Source organism: Elaeis guineensis, chromosome 11, assembly GCF_000442705.2.
Source record: "Elaeis guineensis isolate ETL-2024a chromosome 11, EG11, whole genome shotgun sequence".
Lineage (NCBI taxonomy): Eukaryota > Viridiplantae > Streptophyta > Magnoliopsida > Arecales > Arecaceae > Elaeis > Elaeis guineensis.
In genome coordinates, this window is record NC_026003.2 from 60,885,140 (window position 1) to 60,894,236 (window position 9,097).

Consider the following 9,097-nt stretch of genomic DNA (forward strand, 5'->3'; position numbering starts at 1 on the left):
GAAGGCATCTGATTGACCATCGAAGAAGGATCAGCACAGTACTAGCATACTGTGCTGATTTTCTGGATCAGGACTTCTGATCGTGATTCGTGGACTCATGTGGATGACTTCTAGAGGTCGGACGTATGTGCGGCTCACAACATCATTCTCAAGCCCAGATCAGCAAAGTTAGAATGTCTAACTTACAAGGTAATAGATCTGATCTATTATACTTTACATACATTAGATGTAGTATAGAAACATGTTGATAAGATCAACATGTAGTTCTTGCTCTTTATATTTTAATTTTTGATTTAATGTCATATAATAATTATGTAATAGGATCTTAGATCTAGAGATTCTCTAATTTTATAAGATAAATTTTAATTTATTTTAGTCTTCCGCTGTCAGATCTTGAAAAAGTTTCAAGATCTAACCCTGAAACCCTAGATCTAGTTCCTTCACTCAAACTTCATACTTTCCTATAGTCTCTGCAACGAATTTGCATATATTAATAGAACTTTCAATATCCAATACCCACGTAGTAGTATTACAAACAGAAAAATTATGAAGAGTTATCATATAAGTATTTTGTGAAGCAACCGATTGCTTTTTTCTCTTGTTCTTAGGCATCTGATCAGGTCAAGGGTAGCTATATAAGTAGGACAATTCCCTTTTCAATGACCCAGCTTCTTGCAGAAGAAGCACTCTACCTGGCTCTTATCAACTTTTAATGATTTGCTCTGCTTAGGATCGATGACATAGGATTTTTGCATCTTTTTCTTCTTTCTCCTCCTAAAGGATCGACGTCCTGCAGAAAAACCTTCCACTAAATTAACTGGCTCTTTCTGGAGCTGGTGATTCTTCTCAAAAGTCTGCAATAACCCTAACAAACCATGGTGTTCACCACAGGCTTCATCATTCTATAATGACTGAGAAAGGATAGGTAGAATTTCGATAGTGAATTGAGGATAGCATCCTTGTCTAACTATTCATGCAACGAAAAGCCAAGTTTGCTAAGACATTTAATCTGATTAATCATGTAGAATACATGATCGGTGACTGAAGCCCCTTCTCGCATACAGGCATTGTGCAGGAAAGCATGGTGGATTTTTATGCATGCATTTTTAAAAATTTACAGTAGAACATACATAGATTAAATAATTTAATCTACATACATGCATAGATCAAATCTAAAATCATCATATAGGATAAAATTCAGCAAGTATAGATCATATCTATGTGTAATTAGATCATATCTAATTTATATTTAGATCACATCTAAATATTAATTGATATCAAAACCTTAAATCTGAGTGTGGATAGTGAATCACCGCATTTGAAATCTATGGTACTTGATTCTTCATGATGCTTGACAGCCGCACATGTATTCAACCTCTACAGATATCCACACGAAGCCCTTGTACTGATCGAACTCTCAGGGAGTTCTAGCTCGCAAGAACATCATACTTGGACTAATCTAAGAGAAATCATGAAGATGAAGAATAAGGAGACCCTCTCCTTTTCTTTCTGGATCCATGCATTAGATCTCTATAATAGAGATCAAGAGAAGAATCTTTTCTTCTCAATTTTTTCATGCATAAAAGAGAACCTTTCTCTCATCCTTTCACACCTTTGAAAAGAATTTTTTTTCTCTAATTTTTTATGATAAAAATCAGATCTAATCTAATTTCCCATGCTAAAAATTATATAAAATTTTGAGTCCTAGAAAAACCCAAAAGAGAGATCCAACAGAAGAACCATTCTTCTCTCTTCTTCTCCCTTTTTCTTCTTGATCTAGAACTCTAGGAAGCCCCAAATGTCTAACCAAATTTTTTTTATATTTTTTCTCTAAATCTTTATGTAAAAAATTAGATCTAATCTAATTTTCATTCTAGAGAAAAGTAGAGAAAAAATCTAAAAAAAGAACTTCTTCAAGGCTGCGCACAAGAAAGAAGATCATTCTTCTTCCTTCTCTTTTTTTCATTGGGAAGAATTTTTCTTCTCTAATTTTCTACTGTATAACCACCAGAGGAGCTTCTCTTTAATGCCCTAAGAATCAACAAGAAAGTCTCCCAAAATCTCTTCAAGAAGGGAAGAGAAAAGAAGGCTTGACGTGTTGGACGCCCCCTCCTTATTTTTGCGATAAGAAAGGGAGAGGAGCACTTCTTTCTCACGAAAGAAACCAAAGGGGGCATAGCATCTTGATGGGCATGGGTTATTTCATGTTAAAGAGGGTGAGGTGTGAAGATTAAATAGCACATGGGTTGGGTTAGTCCTATTCCAAATAGGACTCAAGAATCTTGATCAAACTCTAACTAATTCTTGGACCCAATTCTAACCAATTTAGGAATTAGTTATAACAAACTAACTAATTGAGTCCTAGCCCAATTATGAAACCAATTAAGCCCCAATCCAATTAAAAATTAGTTAGATGAAAACTCTATTGATCCAAAAATTATTTCTTAATGGATATCACGAAAGTTTTTGATAATAGAGCTTGATCCAATCAAGCCTATTATCTAGCAAGATTTGATCCAATCAAAATATATATAAAATAATTAAATCCTATTCAACTTAAAATTTGATTTGTATCCTTGAGATCCATTGGAATAAGTCCTATTATCCAATAGGGATGCATCTAATCAATCCAAAGCCAATCTAATTGAATCCAATTTAATTAAATCTGATCCAATCCCCATTACTCAATCAAATTGAGTCAATTAACAATCATATTATTAATTAATTATTTCTCTAATTTATCAATCATTAGTAAATAATTTATTACAACCTTTGTATAGGATTAATCATCAATCAAATTGATAATTAAATCCTTCAATGATTTATAATCATTGATCAGCCATTTGATCAGACAGGTACTTCTATGTGTGTGATCCCATAGGTTCAAACCTAAACCAGTAGCACAAGAATAATTCTTATACTAATCGATGTAACCATCTAGTAATGAGACCCGACGTCCAGATAGACCAAATGTATATCCAACAATACTTTAAAACTCATGTGGATATAGTTATCGTATAATTTATCCCTTTGATACTTGATGCTCAAGGATGACTAAGGGTTAAACTGTCAACCCAGGAAGAGTGGTCCACATTATATCTCAACCTTAAAAATTCTGTGCTCCTCACTAGGACTATTTTGGCCAAAGTTTTACTAAATTGAAACACAGTGATGCATCATCTCCAATTTTACTTAGAGCGGTTAATCCCATCTTGACTCGCACTCAGACTTTACAAGTACTTGATTGTATCCAAAAATCTTCCATCATCGAATTAGAAATTCGGATAGTCCGGCACCAAAGCACAGTGAGTTGTTTGCAAATCATCAAGACAGTCAGGTCAGAGGGACACATATACCTATATTCCATCAGAGCAACTCTTGATAGTAGAGTGCTCTGAAAGTGGTCACTCTCAGCGAAATGTACTCCTACAAATCACTCATATGCCATACCTGTGTCACCACACATCTTGATTAAGAGGAAAACCAACTAATATGACATACTATGACCTACACTCAATACAATTATCATCCTTATAATAATTGTATCATTTGGTCTCGAGCAAGATTTAAGAACTACATGATAAATCCTCCTTTATCATTTTGAAAGTAGTTCTAAGGACTTTATTATAACATATGAGTTCTATTTTGGAAGATATATTCTTTATGATGAATCTGTCGGATACCATGTATTATTTTATAATTCATATACTTGTATGGAGCACAATCATCCACAATCTAGATAATTGGCTTTAGGACACATTTTTCAACAACTCCCATTTGGACTAAAATCAATCAGATCGGTATCAAATATCCATCTTTCATTTTAGATCATTGAACTCTTTAGATCCGATTGCTCTAATCAATGGATCGGTCAAGTTCTCCTTTCAATCGATCTTCCTAAGGTCGACTTTATTTCAATTTTCTCGAACAAGTTAATTGTAATGCAGAAAGTATTTGATTCTTAGATGGAACATCAATTCTTCAGCTTGAGCTATGATTCCAATACTGCTATCAATACAGAAAGACTGGACCATCAATGGAGGATGCCACTCCATGCTCGTTGATGAACTTTTATAACCAAACAACTTCTTTACCAATATCAAATACTGTAAAGAACTCCATATCGTAAATAAAATTGACTACTGACTATTGCATGGAATTTTTTCAGCATATCGCTCTTCCTTCTAGGATAAAAATATAACCTGACACAACTGTCATTTCTATCTACCTAAAAATTGAAATTAATATTCCATAGGTTTTAAGTCAAACTCTCCATAAACAAGCCATTGATCCTTAGTATTTCATAAATACTTAAGGATAGTTCTAATAACCTTCCAAATCTTTATGAAGAACAGAGATGACAACCAAGCTTTTATTCCCTATAATGTAGGGATGTCATTCTCAATTAAGAGAATTTCATCCAAACAACACAAAGAATACTTTTACAGAACTATTAGCCTATTTGTACATATAGGATTCTGTTTCATTTTCAACAAAATCATATGTTCGAAACATATGTTCTAACTCTGAGAAGCTTGATTCAATCCAAATAGACTTGAGGATTGCCACAAGGAAACCATCTCATCATAGTCAACACTATAACTTTGATGAAATATTTTAGCAATCAGACAGAATTAATATGTCTACATCTTTCCATCTGTGCCTCTTATCATTTTAAAATCCGCTTACACCCTATGGGTCTTATCCTTTCAGGTGAATCAACGAATGTCCATACATCGTCGATCTTCATGGACTTCATTTCAGATTTAATGACTTCAAGTCACTTCTCAAAGTTAGATCCCTGTATAGCATCCATATGGGAGATTAAATCTTCATCTCGAATCTAGAAATTGAAGTATCTGTTCGGGTGATATGATACTCTATCATATTTTCACAGAGATGCCTCTACATCGGGCTCCAAATTTGATCTAATCAACTATGATTTTGTTGGTTTGTGTCAGAATCGGTTCCTCTACCTATCAAGCTTCACCAAGTTTGCTCTTAACGGTATCAGTTCCTTCAACAAGGAACATCTTTTCAAAAAAAATGCCTTAAGATACATAAACATCTCATGTCTATCAGGAAGGTAGAAGAAATATCTTTAATATAATATTTATCAGATCAAGATCTAAGCTAGTCGATTTGTGAATATTTCACATAAGTCAAACACTCCAAATAAGGGAGTATTGAATTACCCAAGTCCATATCTAATATGGAGATTTAGTAACTGATTTACTCGGAACGTTCTTAAGCACATATCAAGTAGTCTCTAAAACATGACTTCAAATAGACTAGCAAACCCACAATGGACTGAATTATGTCTAACAAAGTTTGATTTTTTCTTTCAGGCACCCTTTTAAACAGTGGTATCCCAGGAAAGGTCCATTAAGAGAATCTAATTCTCTCCAAGACATATCAAAACTTACTATAAAGATATTTACTTCATCAATCAAACCGATGAATTCTAATACTCTTTACAGTTTATTTTTCTACCTCATTATGGAATCGTTTGAACACTTCAATCAATTTAAATTTGTGCTTCATAAGTAAGATGCACCCATGCCAAGATAGGTTGTCAGAGATTTTAATGAAGCAGTAAGCCCTCTTTTGGCACTAATGTTCATGAGTGTAAATACATCAATATGTACCAAACTCAAAACATCGCTGGCTCATTGATCCTTTCCAATAAAAAAGTGACTAAGTCAACTATGCCAAAGGTAGGCTTCAGTGACATTATCTAATCTAGGGTGCTAGTCAGATGTGTATATTACACTAACAGGCTATGGTACTGGGTTTATATCATTTTCAATTATCCACTCATTATTGTAGTATCATTCATAATGATATTACAATAATCATACTTATTGCACCATCAATAAGATTGGACAATAGTGACAATTACTTAAAATGATATCTTTAAAATTGAAAATAAGTTCTATGATTCCTAATGTTAAGACTAGAATAGACTTCCATCTCTTATATTTAGGAGTCTCTTATCATTTTCAAACTTTTTACTATCCTAAAGTCTTTTACAATTATTTGCAAACATGACTTGTACTGTCAGTATCCTATACCCAGATAGTAGTATTACCAATAGAGAAACTTCAAGGAGTTATCATATAACTATCTTAACCAGCAATCATTTACTGATTTCTCTTTTAAGCCTGTTTGGGTTAGCCTGAGACTTTTTGATCAATTAGCTCTAAAACTATACTCAACTTCTGATACTGACTATCGAAGTTAGGTCTGATAATATTTTCACTATCTAACAATGAAGAGAGTGATAATTTTTTAATCATTTCTGAAAAGAGAATAATTGACCTATTAGTATATAAACTACTTTAAGCCTAAAGTTTGGACATTAGTCTAAAGATTCTTTTACTATTTTATATGAATTGATAGTTTCTACCTTCAATTCGAGGAATTACCTTAATTCTTTAGCAGGTACTAGAATCCACACAGACTGCATATAAACCCGAGGATGGCTCGATCAATCCATATGTATCTATGGGTAGGTTCTTAATCAATTATTTTTCCAAACAACTTTTAGTATTTAATTTTGCCCCAGATTTTATTTCAGTAGATGATAGGCCTCCACTGAAAGTTTTGATTAGATCCAACCATTAACATGAACCTACTCAATGATTCTAGCCAAAGAATGATCAGACCCGAGGATGGCTAGATCAATCCAACCATTCATCAGATAGTTCAACAGAGTCATCATATAATGAATGATAACTCCATCATTTAAAGAGAACACCAGACAGATGGTGCCTACAATGTCAATCTAAAATAATAGACCCATTATCATTCACCTTAATGAGAGGTTTTGATCTAGTTATCCCCATAACTAGCTCATTTTATGGATCTAATAATTTAGAAGATTTGATTAAATTTTTTAGAAGATATCAGTCAACCTGTAAGTCATAAATCTTCACACTGACTTCATCAAGTCATGTAAAGGATTAGAGATTAGCTGGTCCAACCGACACATCGTAAATCCTCCCACTGACCTCACCAAGTTATTAGAAAGACTAGAAACAAGTCGATCCAACCGATAAGTCAATCCAGGGTATCTAAATTAGTCAATTGATTAACCTTAACAACATGGATCAGCTCAAGTTACCTAATAATCTAATCAGTCTAATAACTCGAGCTCAACCTTTAAGCCTCAATCAAGATCCATTTGATTTAATGAAAGATATAGACTTGATCATTTACAACTATTATTTTTTATCTAAAGTATCCTTGATCTAATCTAAATCAACTATTGGTTAGATTGGATTAACTACTTATTTTAGTCCATCAAGTCTTTAATTATAATCTTAGGTCTAACCCAATTAAAAGGACCTGATTTGAGCTAACCCATGCCTCATGCTTTATGCAATGTTATTAGATCTTTAATCATAATTCTATATCTAAAATATATTTCTTAATTCTCAATTAAGTATAGCATCAACATGGGTTAAGATTATTAATTGAAACTATTTCAATTCTGTAAAATAATTTTATATCATTTTTATGTAAAATTTTTTATTCTGGAAACTAGATCAGCTCACCCCTGATCAAAGTTGGCTCATTTCAATTGATCGGCTAAGTCTGATACTTGATCAACTAACTGATCATGAACAGTAACCATTACTATTTAGTCTGAGATTACTAGATCAGATCAGTCAACATTATCGATAAAAATAGGAGACTGATCGACTCAGTTCAAAACTAGTCGGCTCAGTTGGCATGCCAATAGATATCACATAGTTTCAAATCTAAAAATTTTTGCATAAACTGAAATAAAATCAATCATAATAAACTTTAAATCATATCTAAATATTTTATGATTCTAAATTTTATTTTTATGATTAAAATAATTTTAATCATATATATTAGATTTTTACGTTTCAAATAATTCATGCTTTGTATCACATACAACAAATCCTAGAATTCAACATTTAGGATTTTGCAGAAAAAATAGTTTTCTCCTTTCATTTCTTCTTCATGGACCTCATAGTGGCACCCCTACATGCCATGAAGAGCACCCCATTGAATGAAAAGAGAGGATCATGTAATCTTACTTGCTCCTATGACCGGATGGCCTGTGATTATCCAATCCAAATACTTTGCTACTCAGAACATCTAATCTAATTCACATATCATATATACAAAAATTTAGATCAAATATAAATTATATTAGATCTAATTTTATATTAGATCATATCTAAAATCAAATCATAATACATCTCATGCATTGCTAAATTTAGATTCAACTCTACATGCATATATGTTCATGTCATAATGAACCTGGCTCTGAGCTCATTTGCAAGAAAGCATGGTGGGTTTTTGTGCATGCATTTTCAAAAATTTACAGCGAAACATACATAGATTAAATAATTTAATCTACAATACATACATAGATCAAATCTCAAATCACCATACAGATCCATGACGTGCACTAATATGCATGTATCCAAAACTGAAATCTAAAATTCAGTAAGTATAGATCATATCTATGTGTAATTAGATCATATCTAATTTATATTAGATCACATCTAAATATTAATTGAGATCAAAATATCATACCTGAGCATGGATAGTAGATCATCACATCCAAAATCTATGATACTTGATTCTTCATGATGCTTGGAAGCCGCACATGCGTCCGACCTCTACAGGTATCCGCACAAAGTCCTTGTGCTGATCGATCTTCCCAGAAGTACTAGCTTGCGAGGACATCATGCTTTGACTGATCTAAGAGGAATCATGAAGATGAAGAATAAAAAGGCCCTCTTCTTTTCTTTCTGGATCCATGCATCAGATCTCTACAATAGAGATCAAGAGAAGAACCATTTCTTCTCAATTTTTTTTACGCATAAGAGAAAATCTTTCTCTCATCCTTTCACATCTTTGAGAAAACTTTTTGTTTCTAATTTTTATGATGAAAATTAGATCTAATCTGATTTCTCATGTTTAAAAATTATATAAAATTTGAGTCCTAGAAGAACTTAAAAGAGAGACCAAGAGAAGAACCGTTCTCTCTTCTTCTCCTTTTTCTTCTTGATCTAGAACTCAGGAAGCCCCAAACATCTAACTATATTTTTTT